Here is a 17,118-nt window from a genome sequence, read left to right as displayed (position 1 = left end):
TCCCGTTAATGGTTGGTGTACCCCAGGGTTCTGTCTTAGGACCTCTTCTTTTCTCCCGCTACACCTGATTACCTCCCATGGCTTCCAATATCACCTATATGTTGATGATTACCATATATACCTCTCCACACCCAAAATTCCACAAAAAATCCAAGAAAAAGTCTCCACCTGTTTACAATGCTGCTTGGATGTCCAGCTGCCACCTGAAACTAAACATATCCAAGTCTGAGCTGCTCCTCTTTCCTCCATTCTATGTCTCTGTAAATGAAACTATCATTCTTGTCACCTCTGCTCTCAACCTTGGAGTCATTTTTGACTCTGACTTCTTATTTTCTGTACACATTTGTATTTATTTATTTATACCCCGCCTTTCCCAAGGTGGGTCACAATAAAGTACATACACAAATAGAATAACATACATTACAACAAATAGAACACCAATAAAACATAATAATCATAATGTAAAGCCTCCTAAAATTACAAAGAGCCTACCAGTGCCTCGCATAAATAAAACTGCTATCCAACGGACTCAAATCCAAAACTGCTATCCAAAAACTCACATCCAACAGACTGCTAAAGTCTATTGCTTCTATCTCTACATCACCAAAATTTGCACCTTCCTCTCTGAGCACACTACCCAGACCCTTGTTCATATCCTTGTAACCTCACACTTAGACTACTGCAATGTACTTCTAACAGGTCTCCCACTGAGCTGCCTCTCCCAAACCCCCAAACCCCAATCTGCTGCATGACTCATCTTCTGTCAACCTCACTACACTCAAATTATCCCTCTCCTCAAATCACTTCACTGGCTCCCTATCAGCCTTCACATACAGTTCAAACTCAAATTACTAATATACAAGTGAGTTCATTCTGCAGCCCCTCAGTATCTCTCCTCTCTTGTCTCTCCTTTTATGTATCCCCAAGAACTCCATTCCTCAGATAGGTTCGGATAAAAGTAACTTCTCTTCTCCACTGTCAATTCCATACTTTGTTCCTTTCACCTCACTGCCCTGTATGCATAGAATAGACTACCTGAGGCCATGTGTCACGCCCCTTCCCTTGTTCAAAAATATACTGAAAGCCCATCTTTTCAAGAATCCTTCAACACTTAATCTTCTCCCTCTGCTCATCACCCTAGCCACCAGTTTAACCATCCCAAGTTAACTACAACCCCTACCCTGGCATCCTGATTATCTGTCTTGATTGATTAGATTGTGAGCTCATTTGAGTAAGGACTGTCTCCTTCATGACTATGTACAATACTATGTACATCTAGTAGCACTCTAGAAATAATTAATAGTAGGAGTAAGAAAATGTGGTGAAAGCAGTTAGCTTAATAGGGTTTAAAAAATATTTGAATAATTTCCTAAAGCAAAAGTCCATAAGCCATTATTGAGATGGCTTGGAGAAATCCACTGCTTATTCCTAAAATCTGTTTTACTTCTTGGGATCTTGCCAGGTACTTGTGACTTGGGTTGGCCACTGTTGGAAACAGGATACCGTGTAATTGAAGGACCTTCGGTCTGTCCCAGTATGGCACACTAAAATTCATGTTGCATGAATTTTACTGCTTAGGCCCCTAAATCTCTTGTGTTGGCCATATCTATTGTTCAAAGAGCAACTCATGGTTATTTAATGATAACAGGTCATTCCAAGAATATTTAAGCTCCAATGTTGCTTAGCTATAACTTACAATGCATCTAACAGAATCCGCCAAGTTGTTAAGTTTTATTATGATCTTATATTCCTGAAACATTGTTTGCTAAGCAAAAATGTCTACACTGAAGAGCCATTCAGGGATGATACAGGGAAAGTAAATAAAGAAGTTTTAATGTCAAGAGACTTTATGTGTGTTACAAATGATTGCAGATGAAGAACATATCTATAAAAGTGTCTATACAATAATTTCAGAAGGACCATACAATCTACAGTATAACTATACACAATGGAGTTTCTGAACAGTTTAAGACCATTTGGCTTCCCAAAATTGGTACTGTTATCTTGCTTCTAAGGAGCCTTACTCCAACCAGTGGAACAAAGCTGATTGTCAAAAACTTATGGAATCCGAGCATCAAAGCTTCAATTGACATAAAAGAAAAGGGCACTACAGTATAATCTTTATAAAGAGAATCACCTCATGCCATGAAAGAGAAAGTACCCCTTATCAATTAAAAGAAAAGCAGTTTTCAAAAGCTTTTGTGATGGTTATCTAATCTAATCTACAATTTATTAATCACACTATACTACTATACCAAAAATCAAAATGAATAACCTTTGAAAAAAGTGTATACAGTGGTACCTTTGATTACGAGCATAATCTGTTCCAGGAGCATGCTCGTAATCCAAAATGCTTGTTTATCAAAGCAAGTTTCCAACTCGCTTTGATACGTTCCCCCCTCCACCCCCCCCCCCCCCCCGAGGCCAGCAGCACTGCTCCCCCCCCCCTTCATGAGAACCGGCATTGCTCCCCCCGAAGGCCCCCCCCCGTGAACCTGCACCCCCCGCCGCGACCTGAGGTCCCCCCAACCCACCCGAACCCTCTTCTTACTTTGATGTAGCCTCTGCACCGGCACCGGCACCAGCATGTCCTGTGCGTTGGTGCCGGTGCCCGAAGATCTGCCTCCTGTGCTGGGCCTTGAGCATGTGCGCATGCTCAAGGCCTGAGAGTTCACAATCGACGCTTACAACCAAGCCCTATGCCTGGTCACAGTATGCAGTTGGGTATGTGGGGGGGCATGTGGCAGTCACATATAGTCAGTGTGTATTCATAGTCAGATGGAGTAGTATATATTATGTGTGCATAATCAGGTGTGTATACATAGTCATGGACAGACAACCACCACTATCAGTGAGCACTCACAACTATAAAGCTCCAATATTCAAGAAACAACAGAGTAGGGGCGGTTCAAAGAATTTCCAGCTTACAAGTGTTTTATGAATTATCAATACCACAGGGTTGACCGTTCCCAGGTGATCCCTGGTGGATGTTTCATATTGGATACTTTACACAGGATACTGTAAAAACTGCACCTTTATAATACCCCTAATAGAACTTTTGTGACCCCTGAGGCAGGTGGTATTTCTCCCGAAACACGGCCCCATGTCGAGTCTTTTTCAATTTGGTGTTTTATTAATAAATTAAATACTCACTCCCTTTTTATTTTTATTTTACAAAACCATAACACAATTTTTTGTGCCGGCCACAGCGGTATTAGCTCAAATGCTCATATAATTCCTGTAAGCGTAGGAGCTGTTACTGGCATGGCCAGCGCTAAAAGCCATGCTACGGTTTTGTTAAAGGGGTGGATAAGTTAGCATTATTCCAAAAAGCTTTTTAACCCTTTATGGTGGAAATCCACCCCTATTCTGTTGTTTTTTGCATTCATAGAAACATGACAGCAGATAAAGGCCAAATGGCCCATCCAGTCTGCCCATCCACAGTAACCTTTATCTCTTTCTCTCTCCAAGAGATCCCATGTGCCTATCCGAGGCCCTTTTGAATTCAGACACAGTCTTTGTCTCCACCACCTCTTAAGGGAGACTGTTCCATGCATCTACTACCCTTTTTGTAAAAAAGTAGTTCTCGGATTACTCCTGAGCTTGTCACCTCTTAACTTCATCCTATGCCCTCTCATTGCACAGGTTCCTTTAAAATGAGATTTGACTAATTCGCATTTAAATTACATAGGTATTTAAACGTCTCTATCATATTTCCCCTCTCCCGCCTTTCCTCCAAAGTATACAGATTGAGATCTTTAAGTCTGTCCCCATACTCCTTATGATGAAGACCACATACCATTTTAGTAGCCTTCCTCTGGACCAACTCCATCCTTTTAATATCTTTTTGAAGATGTGGCCTCCAGAATTGTACACAATATTCTAAATGAGGGTTCACCAAAGTCTTATACAGGGACATCAATACCTCCTTTTTCCTACTGGCCATACCTCTCCCTATGCAACCTAGCATCCTTCTAGCTTTCACTGTCACCTTTTCAACCTGTTTGGCCACCTTAAGATCATCACATACAATCACACCCAAGTCCTGCTCTTCTGTCGTGCACATAAGTTATTCGCCCCTAAACTGTACCATTCCCATCAGGTTTTTGCAGCCCAAATGCATGACCTTGCATTTCTTTTTTTTCAGTGTTTACAGTAACAGCTTGATCAGAAAACGTGGAATCAAAAAAGAAAAGAAGAAAGGGAGGGGGAGGGAAAAGGAGAAAACCCACAGGTACAGATTCATAGTGAAATGCCTAGACCAACAATTGGAAAACAATATCAAATTTCAGTACGTTTCCACACTTGCCTTTTTACGTAAATGGTCTTCGCTAAAATTGTATTTCTCTATTCCATGACCTTGCATTTCTTAGTATTGTATTCTTCAAGCTTCACCATGTGTTTTTTCATGTTATTCACTCACATAGTGTTTCCCTGTCTCTTTTGGGGGGTTTGTATTGTGTCCCAATATTCAACCAAGCAGAAGAGTTTCCTGCCTAATTAAATCACCATCAGTATTCCGGTTGCTGATATTCAGTGACACGTAAGTGGGCAGTTCCACTGATTGTCCGTTCTGTTTGCCTTTGCATTTGCTAGTTACTGCTGGATCGGTCTGTGGGTGAAGTCAGAGACAGCCAGCAGTCATGTTTGGTACCAATGACTGCAAATCTAAGCGGTCACATAAGACCCCACATAAAGCAGGTCTATCTATGCCCACTCAGATATGTGGGCGCTAGCACTGAATATAGGCCAGCAACCACATAACCTCTGGGTTAGCAGCTGAGCCTTGAAATTCAGTGTTGGCACCTGGACATAGCTCAGGATTGACTATCCAGGTTAGGATTGACTATCTAGGTTTAATTCTGCTCATGGCTGTGAGCAGCTTAAGAGAGAAATATTTATACAGTATAGTTGCGAGTGCAATCAGGAGAAAGAGAAAGCAATGGGAGAGGAGGATAAAAGAAGAAAAATTATAATGCCAAGTGATCATACAGATTTATTTGGCTTGCTGAGGATGATGTTAGCAGATCATGAAATGGTTCCAAACTAAGCTTGAACTTGAACCTACTGTTACTGATTCAGGTGAATTTATGGCACCCATGAGGAGGATCTGGTGCCTTTATTTTTAGATAGATAGATATTATACATGAGGACGCTGGCAGTTTTCTTTCCCTGTTTTATGATGTTATGCTCACCAGAAGACTGTCTCTGTAGTTTGGCGCCTATTGAGGAGTTGTGCCAGAAGGACAGGTACTCGGCTCTAATTAGTCTTTGTAAGAGTCAGCTAAGACAGATGTGCCATGTCACTTGGAAAATGCAGGATACAAAGAACAAATTGCCAGCATTTCTGTCATTGGAAGCAATGTACATTAAAAAATACTTCTTTTTTTTTTCTTTTTGGAACATGCTGTAACTGTTTTTACATGACCATGTTTTGAATCTGCAGATTAAAGAACTAACATTTGTTTAGTATTGCTTCTGCTTTAAAAATTTATGCTCTGGAATGAAAATTCCTGAATAGAAAACAATTATTTGGTTTTTATTTGGTTTAATGATGTCTGTTATTGAGGCATCTTGTATGACTTATGGAATTTTTGATGTATGTGTGGGTTTGGCCAGTTGTGACCTTAAATTATATTTGTCACTGATGCGACGTGTATGTTATATGTAATTTGCTATTGTAGCGTGGCCGGCCCTCAAGACTAGCGGTAACCGGCACACGCTTACAAAATTCCTTCAGCGTGCTTCCCCAAGAGGGAGGAAGACCCTGTTGTGGATATACTAATCCTGTGTTCAAAAACAATATGGCTTCACACAGGTAGGTTTCAAAAGAAAGAACTCAAATTTATTGTTCATCCAAACAAGTCCAAACAAAAATGCATGAAAACAAAAGTCCAACAGTAATAATAATAATGGCAGAAACAAAATAATGCTGCACATACCAGCCTGGTCTGGTTATAGTCTCAAAACCCTTATCTTATGTCCCAGAAAAGTCTTAGTTCATCATGAGAGTAATGGCATAGCATTCAATTCAGTCTCTCAAAAGTCTTCATTGTAAATCAACAAAACAAAATATAACACACTGCAATGTGCAGCACTTCCCTTCCGAGTGCAGTGGCAGAAGATTGGCGGATTTGCCAAATTGGCTCTTTGTTGAATCAAGGAGCAAAATAACCCGCAATCCCTCCACTAAGATGTTGGGCAGATCCTGCCCCAGCCTTCAGGATATTCCCACTCTATGAGAGATATTGCTTCTGTTGTTTCAATGCAGTCTAGTCATGGCTTGCTGCAGCCATCTTGGAAAAAAACTTCCAAGCAAACAAAACACTTTGTTAGCACACCTTCCTTGGCTAGCATGCTCAGAACAAGTCCTTATTGTCCCAGAGAAAATAACAATATTCAAAAATAAACCCAGAAAGAAAAAATCACCTCCAAGCCAGCTATGCCAAACACATGTTCAAAATTAACTAATATCCATTTCCTCAGTCAGTCCCACCTCTGGTAAAGCACTCCAATCCATTGCTTCATATTCCGGGTTTACCAGGGTTGTTCCTTCTGGCTCTGTGTTCAGCATTTCCACATCCTTTGGCTCTAGAGGAATTGGAGACTCCTTCCACCTGAGAGCTTCTCCTGTTTCTCTCCTTCTCTTGGACAGCCAGCTCTCCAAATGCTCTAAGGCTGCTGTGCCCTGCCCAGTCCTACTCAGGGGCCGGGCTTCTTTCAGCTGAGGCTGCCTTCTGCCCTGTTTAGCCAGCCTCTTACAAAATGGAGGATTTAAAGGGGCCCTGCCAGTTTTTACCAGGCTATGTTCTAAAGCAGGTCTGAACACAGCCTGTGCTTCCTGGTCCTGTTCCTGCCTAACAGGGACAAAGTGGTTAGCTCGGACTAGTTTCAGGGGTAGCTTTTAATGATTCTTCCCTGGCACAAGGCCGGCATTGGGCTCGGGTTTGTGACACTATGTAAGTATGCAATTTGTTATAGTGTGTCCTTGAAGTGTTTTGTACGACAAATGTAAATATTTTAATTTGTATGTTAATATGTAACTCACTCTGGATAAGGGCAGGTGAGAAATAAACAAACAAACAAAATAAACCAAGTACACTGTACCTCTGGAAACCTAGTCTTATCTTCCCCTTACCCCTACTACTATAATGGCCTACGTGGGAAGGGAAGAGATCACGACTGATACGTGGTGTACTGTTGACTTATCATCCCCATTATGTTTAGCTGCCTATATGGTTGTCACGGTGGTGACTTCACATCCAGCATTCATGAATGGGTGACCTGAGCCTACACAGAGTGGTGGTGGGGGGAGGGGGATTATTGTTGCCTTTTTGAGCAGACTGGATGGATCATCTACTGCCATCATCTACTTTGTTACTGTGCTACTGTGATCAGGCCAGATATTTCTATAACACTATGGGGCTCATAATAAAAAAGCTAAAATGTCCCAAAAAACACCTAAGTTGGCACTTGGACGTCCTAATCGCCAGGACCTCCAAGTGCTGATAATCAAAACCCTTTTCCTTGACGTCTACCAAGACATTTCTTCTGCTATGTATCCAGAGTTCCATAGGACATGCTGGGAGGCATGTTATGGGTGTGTTTTGGGTGGGCTTTGGGCGTGGACTTTGACTTGGACATCTTGCATAGTCAAACCTTTTCTTTTTTTTTTTTTATTTATAAATTTAATAATAACCATATCAGATGATACCAAGGAAAAAAAAGGTTTCTAACACAAAGTTTAACAATAATTGTACAGCACAGAAAAATCCTTTTCAAGCCCACAATAATGGGGAGAAATGCCACTTCACAACTAACAAAATTTAGGAAAACAAGAAGTTGGTTCTTGATTCAGATGAATCACAACCATTTCCTACTAATTGGGACTCTAACATCCTACCATTTCCCCAGTAATGAATCATTTAAGGCAAAAGAAAAACAAAAAATAAACTCATTTCTGTTCTTGAGCTATTAGGAATTGTTGCAATTGAATAGGATCCCAAAATATATATTCAATATCTTGTACTTTGACAAGACATTTACATGGAAATTTTAGATAAAAATATGCCTCAAACCTTTTCCAAAACATCCTGGACGGAATTTAGACGTTTGGAGCTAGACCTCTTTTACAAGCATCTAAGTGCCACAAAGGTACCCAAACAGACCAGATGATCACTGGATACAGTAAGGTATGACCCCCTCCTCCCCCCACATACATACACACACACACACACACACACACACACACACACACACAAACTCCCCCACTGCTCAGTAACCCCCTCACAACCCCCAAAGATCTGAATGAAACAATAGATAGCTGGCTCTAGAACAGCAGCTCATATCACCCCTCTCCTTAAGTCACTTCACTGGCTCCCTATCTGCCATCGCATACAGTTCAATATCTTCTTGCTGACCTACAAGTGTGTTCATTCTGCTGCCTCTCAATATCTCTCCTCGCTTCTCTCTCCTTATACACCTCCCAGAGAACTCCGTTCCTCAGATAAGTCACTCTTAGCGTTACCCTTTGCTCCATTGCTAATTCCAGAATTTGTTCCTTTCATCTGGCTGCCCCCTATGCCTGAAATAAATTACCCAAGTTTGTCCATCAAGCCCCTTCCCTTGTTTGAAAACAGACTGAAAATCCACCTTGCTCATATAGCTTTCAATCCTTAACCCTACTCCTCTGCCCTCTAACCCAGCCCGCTGATTAACCATTCCCCTTAACTGTATCCATGACATCCTGTTTGTCTGTCTTGCCTGTTCATAAACTCTTTCAAGCAGGGACTGTTTTCTTACTCTTTGTGACTCTGTGCAGCGCTGCGTGCCTTTGGTAGCGCTATAGAAATAATTAATAGTAGTAGTAGTAGTAGCAGCACTTGGTATGGGAAAGCTTAGCAGAGTATCATAGAAACATAGAAACATAGAAAAAAGCAGCAGAAAAGGGCTATAGCCCACCAAGTCTGCCCATTCCAAGTATCCCCTCCCCTGAATTTACTCCCTTAAAGATCCCACGTGAGTATCCCATTTTCTCTTAAAATCCGTCACGCTGCTGGCCTTTATCACCTGGAGTGGGAGTCTGTTCCAATGATCCACTACTCTTTCGGTGAAGAAGTACTTCCTGGAGTCGCCATGAAACTTCCCTCCCCTGATTTTCAGCGGATGCCCTCTGGTGGTCGAGGGTCCCATGAGCCAGAAGATATCATCTTCTGACTCGATGTGTCCCGTGATGTACTTATATGTTTCAATCATATCTCCCTGTTCTCTTCTTTCCTCAAGTGAGTACAGCCGCAATTTTTTTCATCTTTCTTCATACGTGAGATCCTTGAGCCCCAAGACCATCCTGGTGGCCGTTCGCTGAACCGACTCGATCCTCAGCACGTCCTTTCGGTAGTGTGGTCTCCAAAACTGAACACAGTACTCCAAGTGAGGCCTCACCATGGCTCTGTACAACAGCATCATAACTTCAGGTCTCCTGCTGACGAAACCTCTGCGGATACACCCCATCATTTGTCTTGCCCTGGAGGAAGCCTTCTCCACTTGATTGGCAACCTTCATGTCCTCACTAATGATCACCCCTAGGTTGCGTTCCGCCGTGGTCCTAACCAAGGTCTCACCATTTAGTACATAAGTTCTACGCGGGTTTCTCTTACCCAGATGCATTATCTTGCATTTTTTAGCATTGAAGCCTAGCTGCCACAAATGTCACACAAATGTCACACAAATGTCTTAAATAACCTGGTGGATGGGCTAGTGAACCATAGAGAGGAGGTCCCAGGCCCATAAGCTAACCACTACATTTATGATAGATAGTGTGAGACCACTAAACTCCACCAAAACCTTTCTCTACTGCAATATAAGTGCCACCTGTAGCCATGAGGGCTATTGGGATGGTAGGTGGGACAAGTAGGTTTGGGGATAGTTTTGGAGGGCTCAGCATTAATTTTAAGGGGTATATGGTGCGATGTACTTCTGGCACTCTTTATTTCAAGTTCACAGAAGTGCCCTCTAAGGTGTCCTACTGCTGTGTTGGCATGTCTGTGTGGCCAGTCCATCACAATGCTGGCCCCTCCCATTTCCAAGTGGTCTAGATTTGGACTTTTTCAACTTGGATGTGTCTTTGGTCAAAAATGGGGTATAAAGTTAGGTATCCTAAGGGTTGGCTGTCCTGTTGGCCTAGACGTCCAAGTAGAAGATTTTCAAAAAAAGAAATATTTGGACATCTTTCAATTTGGCTTTTGAAAATGGATGTTTCTTTGCTTTCGACTTTGGATGTTTAGCAGGAAACATCCAAATCAGACTTAGACATCCTTTTGAAAATGGCCCTCCATGTACTACTACTACTAATATTTTACATGTACACCGATGACATTATGATACTGATACCAGTTATCTCTTTTATTACTGAAATAAAAAAATCAGATCACCTTTATCCTAAATCAGATTGAACAATGAACTATTGAATTCAAGTTGAAATTAAACACTGATAAAAAACTAGATTTTTTCTGGCCAGTCCTAATGATAATATCACAGATAAAACTCTTCATTTAAGAGGACAAGAATACCCAATAGTCCCTTTCCTTAAAATTTTAGGAGTTATTTTGGACTGTCATTTAACTCTGGGTGAACACACCGATATACTTGTTAAGAAATTTTTTTTTTGCATTATGGAAACTGCGTTCCATTAAAAAATATTTTGACCCCACATCCAGATTAAGGCTGATCCAAAATACAGCTGTCCGCCTAATTTAGGGATTGAAAAAACAGGAACATGTCAGCCCTTATTACCGTCAATGGCATTGGTTGTCAATAGAAGCTAGAATACTTTTCAAATTTGCTTGCATTTGCTATAAATTGTTATCTGGATCAGTTCCATCTTATCTTTTCTCTCATTTCAAACTGTATAGCCAGCAATCCTCTTCTTCCTACCCTCCTAATGTACTTCCCTTATATGTACTTTTTCTTCAAAAAATTGTATTTCCTCCCCTCTTTCCTATTGTTTCCCGTGGTTTTAAAAAGCAATTACCCATGTAGGTCTGATCAATGTATTATGTATAAGTGATTTCTCTAAAATCATATTTTTATCTTTTGTACAACGCTTTGTATTTTGGAAAAGCGTTCAATCAAATAATATGAATAAACTTGAAACTTGATTAAGTTTACTCGACGTTCTGGTTTATTCACTTTTCCTAATCCCAAAAATTGTCGTTATAAAACATTTTTTGATCGATCCTTGGCCTATCAAGCAGGTAAAATTCAAGCTTGGTTAGATGATATGATTCAACAGACTGCATCTTATTGTACTTTTAGAAAATCAGTTAAGACTTATTTGTTCAAAAAATTTGTTACTTGATCAATGACTACATCATAGTATTCTTACTGTAGTTTTATAAATGGAATATTGTACTGTGCTTTCTTAAGTATTATGTTCTATACAGGATCTATTGAAAGCCAAAGGGAAATATAATGAGGTTTCTTCTAAATTAATAAGGAAAGATTTATTTTCTCAACAGGCAATGTATTATGGAAATTCAAATAAGGCGGGAAGAATATTGGCAAATTATCTAAAAGCAAAAAAACGGAAAACAAAAATAGTGGTGATTAAAGATGAAAAGAGGAATATTTGGACTGATTTTAAAACAATTTTTTAACTTTTACAAAAACCTATATTCTTCTGAGCCTTATTTAAATAAAGAAAATGATGGATTGGAATTTTTAAATTTAATTAAGGGACTGAAAATTCCTGAGCACATAAAAGAAAGTTTAGAAAAGCCACTATTAATAAAAGAATTGCAAGCAGCATTGAAGTCCCTTAGAGTTGGATCCGCTCCAGGTGGAGATGGTTTTACAGTAGAGTTCTATAAATCATTTCAAATTACCCTATTACCCTATTTATTAAATTTATATCAGTCTCAACTAACTAAAGGTTGTATTAAGGGTACCATGGCTGAATCATTAACTATAGTCTTGCCAAAGCCAAATACAGATCCCACACTGGTTTCAAATTACAGGCCAATTTCTTTAATTAATGTTGATGGAAAACTTTTAGCTAAAATTTTGGCTGTACGTTTGGCTAAAGCTCTCCCTTTTATTATTGGAATGCATCAAACAGGATTCGTTGCTCAAAGACATTCTTCTAACAACACTAGGCTTGCCTTGCATATGTTGAATTTGTCTAAAGCCTTAAATGGTCCGGCTTTTTCTGTATCCCTTGATGCAAAGAAGGCCTTTGATCGTGTTGAATGGACCTTTATGTATCAAGCATTGGAGTAGTTTGGTATTGGTTCAGGATTTATACAAATGGTTCAAACGTTGTATAGCTCCCCTTTTGCTAAACTGTATATTAATAATAATTTTTCAGAAGGTTTTAAGTTGCAGAGAGGGGTTAGACAAGGTTGTCCCTCTGCTTTTTGACATTATATTGGAACCCTTGTTATTAGCCATTCAGCAAGCGGAGGAGATTCAGGGTATTCCTCAAAAAGATCGGGAATATAAGGTCTCGGCTTATGCGGATGATATATTGCTCTATTTGAGAAATCCTGAGACAACCATTCCTTGCTTACTTGAAATGATTGAGAACTTTGAAAAATTTTCAGGTTACAAGATAAATTGGAGTAAATTAGAAATTCTTCCACTCAATGTTCACTGTACAAAAAGTTTGTTTGATTCATTTCCCTTTCTTTGGAGGGAGGATGGAATAAAATATTTAGGTATTTGGATTAAAAATACGCTGGAAGAAACAATGACAATAAATGAAAAAAAGTTATTACAGAATGTGTGAGCAATGGAATCCTTTACATCTTTCAACTATTGAGATGAAGATTTTGCCTGTGATTTGTTATCAGATGGGTATGTTGCCGGTTTATTTTCAAGGGTCCTTTTATTAAAAATTAAATAGCATTCTTTTAAAATTTATTTGGCTGGGTAAAACTCCTAGAGTGGCCTTGGTATCTTTACAAAGATCAATTTCAAAGGGAGGGGTAAATTTTCCCAATTTTTATAGGTATCATCAAGCCTATATTTTGCGCCAGGGTATGTATTGGGTCCTCCCAGAGCTCATGGAAAAACTCCCAGATTGGTTGTGGTTAGAATGGCAACTCATGTCTCCATTATCCTTTGCCATGTGCTCAGTATCAAATTGCCTAGTTACAGTAAAGATAATAGAATATTAGCTGATACATGGAAAACATTGCGATATGTAAGTAATTTAACAACTATTCCAATTTACAAATCTACAAATCAATCTATTTTGGTGAACTCCAAGATTCAAATTGGTGGAGAAAGGCTCGTCTGGAAGCATTGGATGATAGCAGGAATACGTATATTAGATGATGTTATTTCAAATGGTAAAATGCTTGAATTTTCACAGTTGCAACATAAATATAATCTTAATAAATCAGAAAGTTTTAGATGGTTGCAACTGAAGCATGCCATTCAGGCGGGGTTCCCTGACTGGAAAAATCTTAATAATCAATATAGTATGGAGTTCCTGTGTTTTCAGGCAGATTTCTTGGGTCACCAGGCCGCCCAGTGGAATAAATTATTAAATGGGTTTATTAAAAAGAAATTAAACACTGGTTTAAGAGACATTTGGAGCATTGAGATTAAGCATCAAATTACTGCATCTCAATGGCCACGAATTTGGTCTTGGAGGATGAGATGTACAGTGTCAGCATCTATGAGACAAACTTGTTTTTTTCTGTTACATAGAGCATTATGGACCCCTGTTCGGTTACAAAAATTGGATAGCTCTAAGTCTAATAAATGTTGGCACTGTCATCTAGAAGCAGGGACTTTAGATCATTTATTATTCTATGTCCATTTATTATGAATTTCTGGAAATCAATTTGGGACCAAATTAATTGTTTATTAGATAACCCAGTGGCATTATCATATGATACTGTGCTATTTGGTATGGCAATGAGAGCAAAAAGTCAGATTTCTACAAAAAATAACAAATTATTACTTATAATGACTGGGTTTGCCATTCAACAAATTAAGTATAATTGGAAAGATTGGAGTAGATTAAATTAAAATTTTTGGTGGAATTCTTTATGTCATGTTTATAAAATGGAGAGATTTATTGCAATACAGCGGGGTTATTTTAGGAAATTTCAGAATGTATGGGAGCCATTAACAAAGTATTGTACTGATTAGATGAGTTTGTTTCCCTTAAATTTACAAGTTTAGTAGTGAGGGGGGAGGGGGGTTATTTTTATTATTACATATTCTACAAGATATTTGATCATATGTTAGGAAAGGATGGGAAGGAGGGGTGATAAGAGTTTATGATTTGTATCATTGCTGATTATTAAGTGATGTATTTATTGTTAATTTGTTTGAACATTTGTCACACTTATTTTAAGTTTGAAAATGAATAAAGAATTTAAAAAAAAAAAAGTATTATGTTGTATCACTGAACTGTTCAGTCCTCTTACTTTGTGAACCATCTAGAACTCTTTGGGTGTTGGTGGTATAGAAAAATAAAGTTATTATTATTATTATTACTATTAATTATTTCTATAGCGCTACCAGATGCACTCAGCGCTGCACAGAGTCTCAAAGAAGAAGAAAACAGTCCCTGCTCCAAAGAGCTTACAATCTAAACTAAAATCTATTTTTTTTTTTTGTTCTTGTGTGATAAGAATACTTTCTTAATTGCTTATGCCACAAAAGTATAGAAAATGGCTATCATTCCCCTCAAACTGCTTTTGTGACCAGGACATTGGTGCTGCTTTAAAAACACAATGAGCCAGGCGAGCCTCTTCTCTCTCCATCCGATCTGCAGGGTACAGAGGAAGTTTTCCACCAAGTCCCTCCTTACCCCACCGAGAGAGCACATTGCTGGTCCTGAAGCCCCACCCACTTGGCAAGGATCAACGGTGCTGCTGCTTTAAAAACACAATGCACCACGCGGACCTCTCCCATCAGTGGGCCTTGCCGAAGGGCCTGTGCGGCTCTTTGTGTGGTCCAAGAGGTCCGAGCATAGGACTATGCTTTAATTCCCCCCAGAAAAGGTACTAAGACCATTCACTATCATTTCAATTCACCACCAATAACCAGCACGATAACTATGTGATTAAGAGGTATGGGAACAGGGTGAGACGTCCTAAGTAATTAGGAGCCCTCCTAGTGAGAGATTTCCTTACTGTTAAACTATACCTGACCATTCTTTTTTTTTTTTTTTTTTTTTTATAATCTTTATTTATTGGATTATTCATTACAATACCTTAGTAACAAACATTCATGAATGAACACAACAAATACAAATGTAAATTCCATACAAGGAACAACAAAATATATAAGGAAACTAATCAACCATATCCTAGTCCACATTATTACTGGTCGCCAGTATTTTAAAATAAAACATCAAATCAAATATTTCTGTCTCCTATCTAGAAACAGGCAAATGGCTTTTATATATATTATACATCATCCTCCAAAAGTAAACTCAATATTAGAAATTAAACTTTCAGCAAAGGTTTCTCTTTAATAAAATCTTCCACCTGGACTGGGTTGACCATTCTTTTAATTGCATCCCAGTACTACATCGCATCTCAGATGAGTAATATCACTGTTGGGGGAGAGTGATTATAGTGGTTAATATTATAAATTTGAATGACTTAATCCAGAAGGTAGACCTCTAGGAAAGCTGCAAGATGAAGTGGCTGCATTGTTGCATAGTGTAATCCATAACTGATTTTAATATAACCAACAAGAACTTAGGAGAAAATGCAATAAGTTGACAGTTCCAATTATGTGACTTAGTGATTGATGTACAGTATAATGGTATCAGGGCATCTAGAATCTGTTACAGAATACTAGCATAACCTGATATTCCTGTGCCATATATTTGCATGCCTGTAGATACATCATCCATAGACTTGGCATTACTGCAGTGCATTGATGTGACAGTAGGGTGGTCCATGGTAGAATGCAAAAAAAATCAACCTTGTCAAACCTTGTCTCCATAAGGCTTATTTTTGTCCACTTGGTATATCTTATTTATGTCACTCCTTCAAAATAATAGTGCTCCACACTTTATCCCCAAAAATACAGATGGACTGCTGCTTAAGCCACACTTCTTACATGAAGTTGAATGAAAGAGGTTAATAATGGATCTCAAGCGCTCACTGTTACACTGTTACCGATGATAGTTTCAGTAATATCTTATTTATGTGTCATATTTCAGCTTGATTAGGAAAAATTTAAAGGTCACCCCAGCAGGAATTGTTCGCTTGTGTGTTGTGCATGTAGGTGATTGCACATAATTAGTTTGCATGGCATTGTCTACTTTGTGATCTGCACCTGAAAACTGGCTCCTTGAGAAGTCAGTCTGTCAGCTGTCAACTGCTAGACTGTCTTGAGAACTGGATGTTCTTCAGCTAGTCAATTTTCATCACTATGACGAAGGAAAACCTTTACCACAAAGCTATAAGTTGGCGCATGAGTCAGCGATGGCAGTATGGGATCAAGCCAGGATACCAACACAATGCATAAACTCTTGTGTTAGGAAGTTGAAGAAACTACACAAAGAATATTTGTCCCTAAAGAAACACAGAACACATTAATGAGAAGTTGATAGAATGAAGAAATGTTACTGGCTTGTCTTTGTCAGCCTTGTGTATGTTCAACAATGGAATGAAGTGCCAATGAGAATTAAGGCTTCAAACAATGACGTTGAACTGCAGTCTACTCTAAACACATATCCAAAAAATCTGTTGCAAACTAGGCGCTCACAGCCATTTCCAGACATCTATGGTTTATGTCCAAGCACCTAGCAGCACTTGCCTTTTTTGATGACAGAATCACACCAGAAACAAAACTTAAAATGTCCACCATTGCCAGACATTCCACAATATTTCATGCATACAGATGAAATGGAATCTATGACCTCTGAAAGTCTTGTAACCAGAGCAAGATTAATTCTTCGAGGGCCCTAGGCACACAGGTATGCTGCCCCCACCCCCTGCCCATGCCCCACCCCCATTTATCTGTTTTCATATTTACTTCTTTATTTCCACATGTATTTTTTTTCTTTCTTTTTTTTAATTCAAAACAAAGATTATCATACCAGTGCACAGTTTTTCTTCTATGCAACCCCCAAACATCTCT

Source organism: Geotrypetes seraphini, chromosome 2 (assembly GCF_902459505.1).
Source record: "Geotrypetes seraphini chromosome 2, aGeoSer1.1, whole genome shotgun sequence".
NCBI classification, from domain to species: Eukaryota; Metazoa; Chordata; class Amphibia; order Gymnophiona; family Dermophiidae; genus Geotrypetes; species Geotrypetes seraphini.
This window is presented reverse-complemented; position numbering follows the sequence as displayed.